Genomic DNA, 16,328 nt, shown 5'->3' on the forward strand with positions numbered 1-16,328 from the left:
TGCTACAATAAGACACTAGAAATGTTTGTCAGTAGATAGCTTATGCAGCACTGTCTATAGGAAACAAGTGGCGAACAGATAACAGTCTCATCCATAAAAGGCTTAAAGTCTAAAGGCACAAGTGAGACTAGATAGTACACACAGACTAGTGTCTGACTTCAGTTCAAATGCTTCACAATAAGGAGGGTTTGGAAGTTTTGTGGAGGAGAGACAAGAAGCTTTAACTATAAGAGGCTATTCTAGGCTTAAGGGGAGACCTGAGTCAACAGCAAGTGAAAAATAAGCAGGGCACAAAGAGGGACACTTGGGTGGCGCATAAGAAAGGATGGAAAAGGTGGCGATAAATGCAGAGATGGAATTATAGGAACTTTCAAAGTAGTGAAAGCATTGGTGAGAACAGGGCGCTTAGCAGCTGCATTATGAATCAATCTTGGCTGCAAAGATCACAAATATAGACTAATGTCTTGGAAATCAAGATGTAGAGGAAAGGATGAAGTACTCTGAAGATGTCTTGGAGCCCTGTACTGGTTAGAGAAAGAGGAATGAGTTAGACTGGCAGACAAAAAGATACGTTGTAATATTGGCAGTGACAGAATAGGTGGATGGAAGAACAGAGTTTTAGGAGGAAAGATCAGGATTTTACTTTTCATCAAGTGAAGTTACTATATTTGGTTTAGTGATGTCATTCAAGATTAACTAGAGCAAGTGGAGAACTGGAGTTGGATAGATAAATATAAGAATCAATGAAGAGGTCATAAAAATCAGTGGCAGGGAATGAATGAGATCATTCTGGGAAGTACAAAAGAAGAAAGAGGAAAAGAAAGGAGGGGGAAAAGGAACAAAGTAGCAGAGTAGAGAGATTTAAAGCATGACTGAAATAACTTGATTTAAAAAAGCCTTCATTGATTTAAATCCAGTCAAGGCTTTGTAAAACTAATCTGAAAATTGGTGATATTGCAATTTTTGATTAAAATGCATAATAAACTAAAATATGAAAGCTTTTTTTCATGACACTATCGGTAGGGTATCAATTTTATAAAACTGCTGTATGCAAAAATCCAAATATTGAAAATTAAGGCCTTGGTCCTGCAAACACTTAAACAGATACATAACTTTCCTCACAGAAATAGTCCCATTGTTTAAAGTTAAGTAAGTGTCTGCAGCATCAGGGACTCCGTGTATTTTTATTAAGAACCTGTCATCTAGTGGCATAAAAACTGTCCCTTCAATGGTGAAACAGTTTTGTTTTAACAATAAAACGTTATTTAAACTTTCAGTAATTTACAACAACAATTTTTTAATACAGGCCAAAGTTTTAAAAAATTGGAGCCCAGAATTAGGCTCTTCAGCCTGCTTTTAGGGTAGGATTTTTAAAGAGTGCTTAGGACAGGGACGGGCAAACTTTTTGGCCTGAGGGCCGCATCGGGTTTCCAAAATTGTATGGAGGGCCAGTTAGGGGAGGCTGTGCCTCCCCAGACAGCCAGGCATGGCCCAGGTCCCGCCCCCTATCCGACCCCTCCTGCTTCTCGCCCCCTGACAGTCCTCCCGGGACTCCTGCCCCATCCAACCCCCCCATTCCCTGTCCCCTGACAGCCCCCGGAACCCCTGCCCCTGACTGCCCCACGCCATCCCATCCAACCTCCCCCCTTCCTGACTGCCCACCGGGGCCCCTGCCCCCATTCAACCCCCCTGTTCCCTGCCCTCTGACTGCCCCAACCCCTATCCACACCTCCACCCCCTGACCACCACCCCGAACTCCCCTACCCTCTGTCCAACGGCCCCTGCTCCCTTACTGCGCTGCCTGGAGCACACCGCAGTGGCTGGCGGCGCTACAGCCATACTGCCCAGCTGGAGCCAGCCACGCCACCATGCAGCACAGAGCACCAGGTCAGGCCCTGGCTCTGCAGCTGCACTGCCCCAGGAGCTTGCAGCCTGCTGCCCAGAGTATTGCACCCGAGCTGAAGCTGCGAGGAAGGGGGAACAGCTGGGGAGGGGCCGGGATTAGCCTCCCGGGCCAGGAGCTCAGGGGCTGGGCAGGAGGGTCCCACCGGGATGTAGTTTAGCCACCTCTGGTTTAGGAACATAAGTCCCATTGACTTCAAACTGCAAAACCTGATGGTTGAAGCATTTCAGCTCTTTACTTGTGGAAGTACAGTATAATGATAGCAATGTTGGCCACAAATAATATCATCTAGCTTTTAGACATCATTTTCACTAGTAGATCTCAAAGCTCTTTACAAAGGAGGGACAGAGCACAGACTACTTGCTTTTCAATTTTGTGTTTGTACAGTCTCATAATAGGGCATATTAATGAGGCCTTTGGGCTTGTCTTTTTCAGCACAGATGAGCATTTTAAGTGTGAAGCTGCTTGGTAGAAAAAAAACCCTCTACATAAAATCTGAAATGTTATTAACAATTAGGAAACTTTAAAATAAAAGTAGAAAATATCCACTTTGACAATTTAAGATCATAAAATGGAAGTGAAGAACTAGCAATATGTAAACAAGAAATTTGATTTAAATTAAAAAAAAAAAAATTTTTAGTCATGATTTTTATCCACCCTAGAAAGTGGAGCTCCAAAAGGGTGCTGAGGAAAGTGTGGGCAGATAGGGAAACCATCAAAACAAAACCAAGAACTGTTTGAAAACACAAGGAAAAGGAGCAAGTCTCAACTCTCAAGGCAACTGAATTACAGGAGAGAATTACACTTGCCTTTTGTTGAAAGCAACCTGAGAAGAAAGAGTAGGGTGAAAGACAGACTGCAAGGGACAGAAGAGTTGGGAAAGTGAAAAATAAAGGCCAACTGGTCCTAATACACCAGTATCTTTGATCCTACATAAAATACATGCACTTTCAATTCATGTACATTTGTGCTTTAATGCAATTTCTATATCGATAGTGTCTGAAAGCAAGACAATTTAACACACATTCTGAAACTGGGGCTGAACAGTTTATAGTGTCTGGTAAATCTAATCTATATAGTGTACTTATATATTTTTGTTATCAATAGAGCACCTTATGCATATTACTAGACACTTGAATATAGGAGCTTGGCACTCACAATATAGCAAACTACAGATCCTGTCTACGCTGACCTTAGAATAGGTTTTTAAAAGATATCTGTATATACAGAATCCTGTATATTTTACAAATGTGAAACACAAAATAATGAAACAGAACATAAACAAAAAACAAAACAAAACAAAAAAAAAAAAACAATCTGCAGTGGCAGTACTTGTCCCATGAGGCTGGGCTAAGCTACCCACTCCAGGCTTTGCAACCTGGCACATGGGGTTGCAGCACAACTGACTAATTTGGCCTGGCCCTACCCCGCTGCCATCAAGACTGAGGAATGGCTGGATCGAATCTGAGTGGTGCTAGAGCCTGTGCATCAGATTGCAAAACCGGAAGTGGGGAGCTTGGTCCAGCCCTGGGGGGACAGAAGCAGCCACTATGGGAGAAGTGCAGGGCAGGCTCACCCTTAATCCTCCACCCTACCCAGGATCTCCCAAATCCTGGGATGAGGACCAGACATCCCAACCCTCAGGTCTCTCATCCCTCTGGGGGAAGAGGGTTAGTGGGGGAGGCTGGGGTTCCTGGGACTAATGGGGGGCTGAAGCTCAATGGAGGATGGATAATATTTAAGGGGGTATAAGAGGGGTTTCTGGGGTTAACAGGAGTTTATGGGAGATGAGGCTCAAAAGAAAAGGGGGGAATATGTAAGGGAGGATGGGAGGTGCCTGGAGTGGGGTCCTTGTAGTCAGCGATGGGGACCAGAGAAGGAGGCAGTAGGGGTTGGGAAGATCCATGATGTCCCATGGTATTTATCTCACTAAGTAGGGACAGAGAAGTGGGGATTATCTGGGAGCTGAAGTACCAGATACATTTCAAGGGGGGAACTGACCTGTCCACAGTGTCCGGGGTATTTTGGGATGGCTAACTCATAGGGGTTGGTGAGTATCTCAAGACATGGAATGCTTAATGCATACTTCTAAAGAAAAATAATAATACAGTATTGATAAACTGGAATTTATTCAGTTTTTATTTGTATACAGACTGAAGTATTTGATGTAAATATAATAAAGAGAAATAAAATATCTTAATGGATAAAACGTAAGAAATACCCCAAAATCAAGAATTTAAGAAGGTCCTACTTATATATACACTTGTAACCAAAGGGGAGTTCACAGTGGAACTTCCTAGTATTAAAGCATGAACCAGAACCCCCATCTATTCCAACAGATTATAGGTCTCATCCTAGCTCTGGCTAGCTTTTGAAGCATGTTACTATCACCTCAGATACTACAGTGATAAAGTTCATAGAAGTAATAATCAGGTCTGGCCTACCTCATGTTATTTGGATCACTCCATAGTTACATTGGCTCATACCACTCCATTTTTTAGCACATGCTGGGGATGAGGACTCTAAGTTCCCTTCAACCATGACCAAATTTTCATACCATTACTTCACTCCTGTTTTCACCACCCTTAAATTAACAAGTTAGTTTCCTTCTCTGAGCCACCCATAATAAGATAAACAGTTGGCATATAGTAGAAAACAGAGAAAACCCCACAAAATAATGAACTCCTATAGTCTGTAAGCACTAACATAAGTACAAAGTTTGTTACACAGTATGAAAACACTATTGACTGCAAAACTGACTTAACTGTGTATACGCTGAATTAGCTTGAAAAGTCTTAAAGAACAGTTAAGGTAACATTTTTTAGCCCCTCCCAAAATGAGAATTCACACACCAAGAAGTATGAGCACTGTTGAAGAAATAGTTCGAACATCTATGAAACAATTCTTTTGAGATTCTTGATACTAGTACATAAAGCAGTGCACCAAAGGCATACGGTTGCATGCCGGGTAAAAAAAAACAGTCTGCCAAATCAACTGTTGTAATAGAGAAAAGTTCAGTTTATTATATATCCTCCTACAAGAGTTAAATATACTTGACAGTATCCTTTAAAGTGTAATATTTTAAGACTGCTCATTTTTTATAACAGACTATGACTAATAATTGTGTTAGTACACAGCACTTAGTACTCTGTTACTTGTCTGGGAAAGTTAAGGTATTTTACTACCATGTTTCCTTGGAGATATAAACGTAGATTGTGTTGGTCCCAAATACCCACACCAGAAAAAGCATATGCTTCAAAATAATCACATGTGAATCTATAGCATATTTCAGCTCAGTCAAGAGTTTACACCTGAAGCAGAATCTTAACAATTCAAGCTCCTGTTTGTAAAGTTTGATAACTCTGTTCTCTGCAAGTATTAGGAATATTTTCTTACATTTATATAGCACACTTCATCCAGAAAGATCCCAAAGCACTTTATGTACTGTATAGAATTACTTCACCCACCTCTAAAACAAACTGGCCTTTACATTTATTTTTGTTTTGGGGAGAACATTGATTCTCTTCCTACACTCTTTCAAATATAGGGGATTCAACAGATCAGATTTCATTTCAAAGTTTTTTGGCTATAAGTCCAACAGAACTAGTAAAAAAGTTGCTAGCTAAAATTTGAGCTTTAATACCCTAAATTTAAAGCACAGCCCAAACGCAAAAAGGATACATTTAACACCACCACCTCACTCAGACAGTTGCTTATGTATTGAGATCTGAATGTTAGTAATGACAGTTTTTAGTGTTTTCCGCTCTCTCCTTTTTAAAAAGATCTATAAAATTGCAGAGCAAACGAACTAATAGAGAGTGAGCTACAGTCTAGTCCTTCTGTGCATCAGATTTGTTTACTAAGCTCTAATCAGTTGCACCTGTGCAACCACATTAAGGTCACTCAGGGTTGCACAGGTGTCAACTCAAGGCACAATTCAAAGAAAATGAATAGCACCACTTAGGTCAAAATTCAAGATACAAAACTAGGCAACTCACAAGATGAAGTCTGCAGGACTGAATAAAAGTAAGAATTATGCTTTTCTAATGAACTGAGCATCTTTGATAGTACAAATACACACACAATGGAACCGCATATCTTTTTTTAAAAATAGAATTGCAGTTCTACCCAGCAAAGTATTTTCAGCAAATTTGCCTTTATTTTCTCCCCTCCTACTGTAGATTTTCAGTCCATGCCCTTTTGTATGCCCTTTCCCACTCTGCTGTCCTATCAGCCTTAATGATAAGATTTCCCTAGCATGGCGTGTCCCCAAAGCCCCAGTTTTTGTGCCCTCTTGGATTCCTCCCGCCCCTGCCCCCTTCCCCTGCTTCTTGCAATCTAAGGTACTTATCTGATCATCTTATAACTGAGGCACAGAGACTAAATAGCTTGCCCAAAGTCACACAGGAAGTCTGCAGCAGAGCAGGAACTGAGCCAGTCCAAGGCTTGCTCCAAAACCACTGAACCAACCTGCTCCATGTAATGCCTAAAACTTCACATTTTTTCTAATCAGTCAGGCATAAGTTCCAACCTGGAAATTGTTTAAACTGAAGGCCATAAATGTGCACAAGACAAGACCTACACCTCCCTATTCAGATAACATTCGGTCAAAGCTAAATGGCTAAAGTAATTCTTTCAGACAGTCTCCAACATTAGAGAAACACCTACACATTCTAGATGCTTCTGCATCTCCTTTGAAGGGTAAAGTACTCTTCAATGTTAAGAAAATGAACCAAGTTTCCTTCTGTCATAGTAACAAAATCCTGGTGCTCTACTTACCACTAACTGGAAACTCTTTTTGGCAAAATAGTATACCAATTCATAAGTAAATGTTTACACAAATAATTAGGTTTCATAATATATTAAGAGTTCCTTAAGCCTATAAGAAAGTTATTTTAAATAGTTCTTCAAAGATCCCCTTAAGAGTATGAAAATTTATTAGAAATAGAGGCTTGCTCATACCTCTTGTACTTATTCATTTCAATGTCTGTACAGAAATCCAACTCAATTGAAAAACTGAAATTTCTGTTATTTTCTGACTCTCCCATTTATATATGAAATAAAATGTAAACACATTAATGCAAAGCAAAAGATTAAAAATTAACTGTAATATGAGTATTTTAAAACCCTGCATGTCTGACCATAGTCACTAGGATTCTGCTATTTATTGTTATAGGTCTAATCTAAGCTCATTCACTTTTGAAAAAGATTGCTACCCATCAGTTTCCAGAGATGTTTAAACAAACTTCAGTTATAAAAAACTTGAAGCATGGATTATTTTCAGACTGCTAGCATAATTTGGATCTTAGTGACGATATTTTAACTATTTCTCCATTTTGTACAATAGTAGTTATATTCTAGGCAGCAAATATCTGAGCTACCACATTTTTGGCATTAAGGATCGTGAATTAATTATACCAGGGGTAGGCAACCTATGGCACATGTGCTGAAGGCGGCATGCGAGCTGATTTTCAGTGGCACTCACACTGCCCATGTCCTGGCCACTGGTCCAGGGGGCTCTGTATTTTAATTTAATTTTAAATGAAGCTTCTTAAACATTTTAAAAACCTTATTTACTTTACATACAACAATAGTTTAGTTATATATTACAGACTTATCGAAAGAGACCTTCTAAAAACATTAAAATGTATTACTGGCACATGAAACCTTAAATTAGAATGAATAAATGAAAGGATGCCGACCCCTGAATTATACTGTGTGTTCTCATAGATCTATAAGACAACTAAGAACAAAGATTTGTGGGGCTTCAAACTCCACTTGACCTTTATAAAGATATTTTTATATTATGCTAATTATTCAAACAGTTTTACAGAAAAGACACTGTCTCTCATCACAAGCTACTGTTAAAGTCAAACGCTGACAGACTATTATTTTGACAGATTGTTGGAATCAAAGAAAGTGCACACTTCCACAGGCTGAAAAGTTTCCTTGCTATAAGATTTATTGATTTTCCACAAAGTTCCTGGCTTGCTGAAGAAACTGTTTGCTGTTATGTGCATCATCAGTTCTGCAAAAATGGGCCCCAAAAACTTGAAGTAACAATTTAGAGACAGTCATGGAGTTTTTAGCAATACACTAAATTTTGAATGTTTGATTTGCTTGGCACTACCATAACCAGCATTTCATTCTCTATTAAATTAAGAGACTTTTTATGCATATAGGCGATGCCCTAAACTTTTCCTATACTACCAATCTACAAAAATTGTTCTGTTGGCTTATTATATATTTATCCTGTGGTATAGTCACCCTTCATTATTCTGGTGACAAAACCTCCTCTCCTTTTGTAATCCAGTCAGAGCTACTAAGAAAAGTCACAGCCTGCACTTGAATATCCTCTCTCCCCTCCCCTCCTGCCCCCCCCCCCGCGTTATGCTTTTCCCTTTTACAATTAATAATTAAGCCAGGGAATAAAAAGTCATTTTTTTCATACCTCTGACTCAATTTTCCCCATGGCTTGATAGGGACATCAGCAGTTTATTTTTATTACAAAATTAATAGACCACCACCTACAACTTTGCAATTAGCCTTTACTATTGGAAGTAGCAATTTTTCACCATCTCAAACATTTAAGCCTATGCAGCATCACCATATATATTATAATCAATTGTTACATACCTGCATGCCACTAAGTCTTTTATTTACATTGCACTGTCTATTCTAAAATATCCCAAGATTCTCCACAAATTTATACTGATAAAAGATTTCCTTGGAGATATCTAGAGGTGGATGAAGTTAACAACCCAACTGTAATAACCCAGAGGAACACACCAGCTTAAAATAAGAAACAAAGAATAAATTTTTCTACTAAAACTACCAGAGTGACTTTAGGTAGGTTGAATTTTTACCCAAGGTAACACTTCTACACTTGTACAATAATGCTGAGTGATCTTTAAACCCCTTCACTTCTGGTTTAAATTCCCAGCAAATTTTTAAAAAATTATCAGCTTTTATTCAAAAAATGTAAAAAACAGTAGAAAATTGGTAAAAACAGAAAGAGGACAGCCGATGTGAGGGAATACTCATTATGAGACAGCCGAGGAAGCCTTCTGCTCCATGCAGCAGTCAGGCCACCTCAGCTGCCAGGACCCAGCTCCCTGCTCATCTTGCTCCCACTCTGTACAAGGGAAGTGAATGGGACTGCCCTGAAGGGTGAAGGTCAGGTACGGAGCAGAAGGCTGCACCTTTTTGAGTACTGGCCCTCTTGCAGGACAGCGCCCCCTCCTTACTCCATCAGCCCTTCAGCCCTGTTCGCTTCCCCTGTGGACAATTCCTGGGTCCCAAAAAAGCCAAAATTCACCTTTAAAAAAAACAAACAAACTAACAAAACAGTAAAACCCAAATACTGGCTTTTTCAAAAATCTGGGAATTTTTCATTAAAAAAACTAAAATAAAATTGGTAAAAAACCAATAATGAAAGGTCTTAGAGATCATTAGCAGCAGCAAAAGCAACACAGGGACCATAAACTGTTAAGTTTTAGCCCAAGCAGACTCCAACAATATAGTTCTCCCTATCACCATGCTGAGGCATTAGTTCAGTACCGATTCACAGGGAATAGCGACAACTACTGAATCATCATTTTCTGTAGCACATAAGTGTTTGAGGCTACATCTACACTACAGCCTGACCACCAGTGGATCGATTTCAATTTAGCGGGTCTAGTGAAGATCCCCCCCCCTCAAAACCCACAGCATAATTGAAAGGAATAATCCTAACCAAAGTCTTAATACTGTCTTTGCAGACTGTTGAATATAGTTCAGAATGAACTGAAAGCCCATTGGTGGGGAGGGAAGGGGGCCAAGGGGAGAAATCAACTGATGGACAAAATAAGTAGACATGGGCCCTACCTTAATTAAAATGAAAACTAACTTTCAAATCTCAGACATTGCAGATAAACTCACAGTTAAAAATGTGTTAATAATTTAGTTTATGACCATCAATAAAATCAACCAAGACCAGTGTTACCTTTAATCATACAACAATTAGAAGTTACAGAGCAAAGCTTCATCTCAGACAGCTTTTTGTGCTGCACTGTGGTAAAGTGCAGCTTAAGTCTATAAAAAGGAAGTAGACAAATACAACAGATTCACATTGTGACTTAATTGTGCAAAGTTATTGCTTCCACTTGTGTGGTCAAAACTGTTTGTTCAAATATAGCTCTGTCTTCCAGCATAAAATATATTATTTAGCAGTGCGTAGAACAAGGCAAAGAATATAAACTTATCTCTTCATTAAAGAGGACTACAAAGTTCATATAATGAGCTCAATAATCCAATGACAAAGCAGATATGGTGCAGTTGACTTCAATACAAGTATAATGGCTTACTAATATCTTTGGAAGTGACTATGCTTTTGGGATTAAGTTACTCATGGACAAAATCTAAATGAAGAGAAGTTGCCAAAACTAATGCTTTTACCTTAACTTTAGTTTTGCATAAGCAACTGAACAATCTTCACAATAACATTATCAAATACGAATAAATGCAATAACTACTAAAACCTCATCCACACTTGGTACTGAATAGCATTTGTTTAAATGATTTACACCAAAATGGTGTCTGGACAATAAAGATCAAGCACAACTGTTTTAAAAACAGTTTGACTTTCATGGTTTAGTTCCCTTGTAGATGGAGCCTTGAAAGGAAAAAAAAAAAAAAAAGGCAGTTTGAATGGGATATCATTTTCTTTCCAGGAATGTCAACAGGTACTATATGCTTTTTAGGAAAGTTTTGTACTATGTTTATTCAGGCTGTCATATATGCTTTCTTATTCTGACTACTTAACTATATTGTAAAATTCCAACAAAGTTGAAATCTATATGCTTGTTAACTTAAATTGTAATTAAAATTAGATTATAGTTTTACAGCCAGACTACAGTCAAACAGGCAGGTAAATGCATCATCCATTCAAAGGTATTTTGCTTAGCTAAATAATCAGCCCAGATTCCAATCAAGTCACAATACCATGTCATAACCACAGGATTGTCTTGCCAGTCTCCCAGTCATACTAAAGAAAAGTTTTTTCCTAATGTAAGACAGGTCCATGCGAAGGCCAACCCCTTCAAAGCTAAATCAATCTGGAAATTCAATGAGTCATAACCACAATTTTCATCTGATCTTTAAACTGCAGTTTGAGATTTCAATGTCGAATGCAAATATAATACATATATGTAAAATTTTGAAAGCTACATGATTTGATCCCACTATGCATACCTCTCTCTCACACACAGACCAGCCAGCATGTACTTCAAAGTAGATAACATCACAGTTCGTGTCATGTTCAGAAGACACAAGTTGCAAAGAAAAATGAGATCAGCCTCTTACTCTGGGGTTTTAGAGTCTCATATGCTTACCAGGTTAATTATACCATAAATGCATAAATTTTCCCCAGGGTAAAGTCACTTTGAAAACCCTCACCAAAGCAGTGATTGTAAGAGTGAGCCTGAAACACTTCTCATACCGTAAAGCTACTAGAAAACAATGACTTTCTTCACAAGACTGAATAGTAAAATAAAGTATTTTGCCCAGCAGTAAAAATAAACTCCCTCCAGCCACACACAGGTGTCCTCATACCTTGGATGTCTCCACACCACCACCACTCTGCTCCTCTTTCAACCCCCTCCTCACCACACTCAGAAATACACCTCTGTGCCCCACACCATACCCTTAAATATCCCCCACACCTCATGCCCAAATACTTCTGACCTCTCACCCCTCTGCCCCATCCAGGCACCATATCCAGAAATGCCTTTCATCCACTGCCCCTACACCACACCCTCAAATACCCCTCTGCCCCCACACTACAGCTCCAAATGCCCCCACCCATTCACTACACCCTCAAATGCCCCCTGCTCCACTGCCCCACACTCTGCTCCTCTTTCAACCCCCTCCTCACCATGCTCAGAAATACCCCTCGGCCCCCACACCTCACCCCCAAATGCTCCCACCCAGACACTACACCCCCGACCCCTCTGCCCCAACCATGCACCATACCCAGAAATACCTTTCATCCGCTGCCCCCATACCCCACCCTCAAATACCTCTCTGCCCCCACCCATTCACCACACCCCGAAATGCCCCTGCTCCACCACACCCCAAATACTCCTCAGCTCCCCACCCCGCCCTCAAATACAGCTCAGCCCTCTGCCCCACGCCCCCCCAGCCCCATACCCGCAAATGTCCCCACAAATAGCCCTCACCTCCCACTCCTGCCACCCCCTCACCCGCCCAGCTCGCCACATCTCCCACTGCCCCCCCCCCCGCTGGGTCCTACCCCCACCTTCGCCCACGGGGGCCCCGTCCCCACCACCCACACCCCTTCCCGCCCTCGGGGAGCCTCTGCTTGGGGAAGCCCAGCCCGGCGCCTCCCGGGCGGCTGCTACTCACTGGAGTCCAGGGCAGGTCCGGAGAGAGAAGGGGGCAGCACACAGCGCGGCTCCCCTCTGAGAGCCGCCGCCTCGCCCACTCCGCGCGCAGCGCAGCGGCCCGGCCCAGCGCAGCGCAGCGCCGCCGGCTGACTGATGCCTTTTTTTTTTTTTTTTTTTTTAATGAAAAAACTTTATTCGTTTCCCGCACAAACAGCAGCAATGGGAGAGCAACTGGACTTCGACCACTGCGCATGCGCCAATAGCCCCCCTCTCAACCCAGCACCTCCAATCAGGCCGCCTAGAAGCACAGGGAAAGCCGTTCTCCTAAAGGTATTGGTCAACGCAGAGCGGGAGGGGAGAGGCCATAGGCCGCAAAGCATCGTGGGACGTGTAGTCTCTAGAAGGGCAATCCCGCTGAGCTCTAGCCACTGAGAGGAAAGTGGAGCATTGCATTCTGGGATTTGAAGTCTCGGTGCATCGAACCGAAGGCTAAGGCGCCTGCGTGGTGGTAACCCCGCGGCTCGCTTGCTGAGTGCGGCCAATCCCTAGTGTCCAAAAATCACGAGGCAAGTCTCCTGAATAATGAATTGGCCGCACAACCATGAGATTCTAAAAATAGTAAATTCTGGGCTTTTTCTTTTTTGCCTGGAGGTTCTCGAGTTGATTAAGGTTCCCATTTCCAAGCTTTTCTTCCCAGGCGCTGGGGCAGGGCATTGATTATGTTAAATGAAAGCTGACATTCTCACATAAGCAAAAAGCAACAGAGGGTCCTGTGGCACCTTTAAGACTAACAGATGTACTGGGAGACTGTGGTGTCGATTGGTCCAGGCTGGACCAATCGACACGGGAGGGCCACTTCCTAGACACCACAGTCTCCCAATACTTCTGTTAGTCTTAAAGGTGCCACAGGACCCTCTGTTGCTTTTTACAGATTCAGACTAACATGGCTACCCCTCTGATACTTCACATAAGCAAAATCATGAAAGTTGGCAACAGTCTAGACCTACTTTACGGACAGGACCACATTTCTGTATTGGACGAGGGCAAGGCCTTGCTTGTTTTGACACCCATGGTCTCCATAGGGCTTCACCTCTGTACTGGAATTGGAAGGAGTACTGCTTGAGAACAAGTGACAGAAATTCCTTTTTAATGGATGTGTAGATGTATAGAGAAAAAAGCTGTACAGAGCCTTACCTCAAGGATGTTTTAGGGAAGGGCTTGGCATGCTGGGAAGCAACTTCTTTGTAGAGCCATAGCTCAGATTTGTATGCTGCACAGCCTACTGAGGCCTGTCGTCTCTGACTGCCCACTGCTGTCAATTGGATCATTATGAATCACGGGATGCTACAGCCCCTCCTAGGGTGATCAGATGTTCCAGTTTTATAGGGATAGTCCCAATATATATTACCCCCCACCTCTTGTCCTGATTTTTCATACTTGCTATCTGGTCACCCTAGCCCTCATCTCTGTGGGGTCACACTGTTGTGTTATATTACAAATCAGAAAATGCTTTCAAATTGTAAACTGCTGTATAACAGATATTAATGCACAATAATTTGATAGTTGATGTTTTCTGTCATTTAGAGACTATTGAGGGGATCAACAAGCATGTGGACCAAGTGGATCCAGTGGATATAGTGTACTTAGATTTTCAGAAAGCCTTTGATAAGGTCCTTCACCAAAGGCTCTTACGCAAAGTAGTAAGCTGCCACGGGATAAGAGGAAAGGTGCTCTCATGGATTGATAACTGGTTAAAAGATAGGAAACAAAGGGTAGGTATAAATGGTCAGTTTTCAGAATGGAGAGAGGTAAATAGTGGTGTCCCCCAGCGGTCTGTTCTGGGACCAGTCCTATTCAACATATTCATAAATGATCTGGAAAAAGGGGTAAACAGTGAGATGGCAAAATTTGCAGATGATACAAAATTACTAAAGATAGTTAAGATCCAGGCAGACTGCAAAGAGCTACAAAAGGATCTCTCAAAACGGGGTGACTGGGCAACAAAATGGCAGATGAAATTTAATGTTGATAAATGCAAAATAATGCACATTGGAAAGCATAATCCCAACTATACATATAAAATGATGGGGTCTAAATTAGCTGTTACCACTCAAGAAAGAGATCTTGTAGTCATTGTGGATAGTTCTCTGAAAACATCCATTCCATGTGCAGCAGCAGTCAAAAAAGCAAACAGAATGCTGGGAATAATTAAGAAAGGGATAGATCACAGGACAGAAAATATCATGTTGCCTCTATATAAATCCATGGTAAGCCCACATCTTGAATACTGTGTGCAGATGTGGTTGTCCCATCTCAAAAAAGATATGTTGGAATTGGAAAAGGTTCAGAAAAGGGCAACAAAAATTATTAGGGGTATGGAATGGCTTCAGTATGAGGAGAGATTAATAAGATTGGGACGAGAGAGCTTGGAAAAGAGACGGCTAAGGGGAGATATGATTGAGGTCTATAAAATCATGACTGGTGTAGAAAAAGTAGATAAGGAAGTGTTGTTTACTACTTCTCATAACACAAGAACTAGGGGTCACCAAATGAAATTAATAGGCAGCAGGTTTAAAATAAATAAAAGGAAGTATTTCTTCACACAATGCACAGTCAACCCGTGGAACTCCTTGCCAGAGGATGTTGTGAAGGCCAAGACCATAACAGGGTTCAAAAAAGAACTAGATAAGATCACAGAGGATAGGTCCATCAATGGCTATTAGCCAGGATGGGCAGGAATGGTGTCCTTAGCCTCTCTTTGCCAGAAGCTGGGAATGAGTGACAGGGGATGATTGCCTGTTCTGTTCATTCCCTCTGAGGCACCTGGCACTGGCCACTGTCGGAAGACAGGATACTGGGCTAGATGGACCTTTGGTCTGCCCCAGTAGGGGCGTTCTTATTTTCTTATTTATATAGTACCTACAAAGGAAAACTTATTTTTACCATTAACAGTAAAACTCCCAAATGAAAGACTATAACTGGGTATTTCTACAAAGTGCAGCATCTTAAATGGTCAAGTGGTGGTTCATTACTCTAACCCCTTGACAGTCTCATCGATCCATGATGGGCTGCTCTTAGAAAAATTGTAAATTGCTCTAGTCATTTTGCCTATGAACAGTTATAGTCTAAATAGTCATTGCATATATAATACAATGAGAATCCTGGTGACTGACTTCTTCTCATTAATAAAATCTCCATTTGTTTGTTGCTGCAGCACACACACACAAGAAGTCACTGGATACTAGCACTGGAATAATGGTGACCATGTGAAGACACATCAGCCATATTACTAGTATTGGATGATGGTATCACAATGCTCAGGTGGTCAGTATTACCAACCTTAGGAGTTCAAAAATCATGAGTCGCATCCCAAAATCATCAGATTGGCTTAAAAATCATGAGATTTTACAGATATTTAAGGTTCTTTTTATTTGTCTTCTGGTTTATGGGCATTTGGTAACTTTTTTGGGCTTTCTTCTGCAACCATGATGACTATAAACTTTCCTTCTTTAAAATGAAACATGAGATGCTCATAAATTACCTGATTTCAGGAGCCAGGGCTTTAAGAAAAACATATACTATCACAAGACTCATGATCAAATCATGAAAGTTGGCATCACTCAATATTATAATTAACATTTATGTTGCCAGATCACCTAGAGGCCTCAACAAGATTGAGGCTCCATTATGATAGACACTGTTCAAATATGTAGTAAATGACAATGCCCACTACAAAAGTTTTACAATCTAAAAAACCGCAGAAGTGCTAGTTTCCTGGAGATCTCCCTGCCTCACCATATTAATTCATATGGAGGGAGAGAATTAGGAAATATTTACATGGTTTCAGATCTTACCACAGGTTCTTTCACAGTATGTTTGACAGCAAATTCCAATTGTAATACTTAGCATTAATATAACACTTTTTATCTTTAAAGCATTGCATGATATAAACATCTATTCATCCTCAAGACAATCAGATGAAGCATCTATGTGCAATAATGGTGTGACACATTAGTGGTGATAAAAATATGCTTCTTAAT

General features: G+C 40.9%; 1 protein-coding gene across 3 annotated transcripts in view; it reads right to left on the bottom strand.

Moving 5' to 3' along the window:
• The window catches only part of PLEKHA1 (pleckstrin homology domain containing A1), an 83,052-nt gene extending 70,628 nt beyond the window's left edge, over positions 1-12,424 (bottom strand). For all 3 annotated transcript variants that reach the window (XM_054034525.1, XM_054034527.1, XM_054034526.1), the window contains exon 1: positions 12,308-12,424. The gene's annotated coding sequence lies outside the window, so the exon portion shown is untranslated. The remainder of the gene's footprint in view (positions 1-12,307) is intronic.
• Positions 12,425-16,328: the final 3,904 nt, after the last annotated feature.

The sequence above is a fragment of the Malaclemys terrapin genome, chromosome 7 (genome assembly GCF_027887155.1).
Source record: "Malaclemys terrapin pileata isolate rMalTer1 chromosome 7, rMalTer1.hap1, whole genome shotgun sequence".
Taxonomy (NCBI): Eukaryota; Metazoa; Chordata; order Testudines; family Emydidae; genus Malaclemys; species Malaclemys terrapin.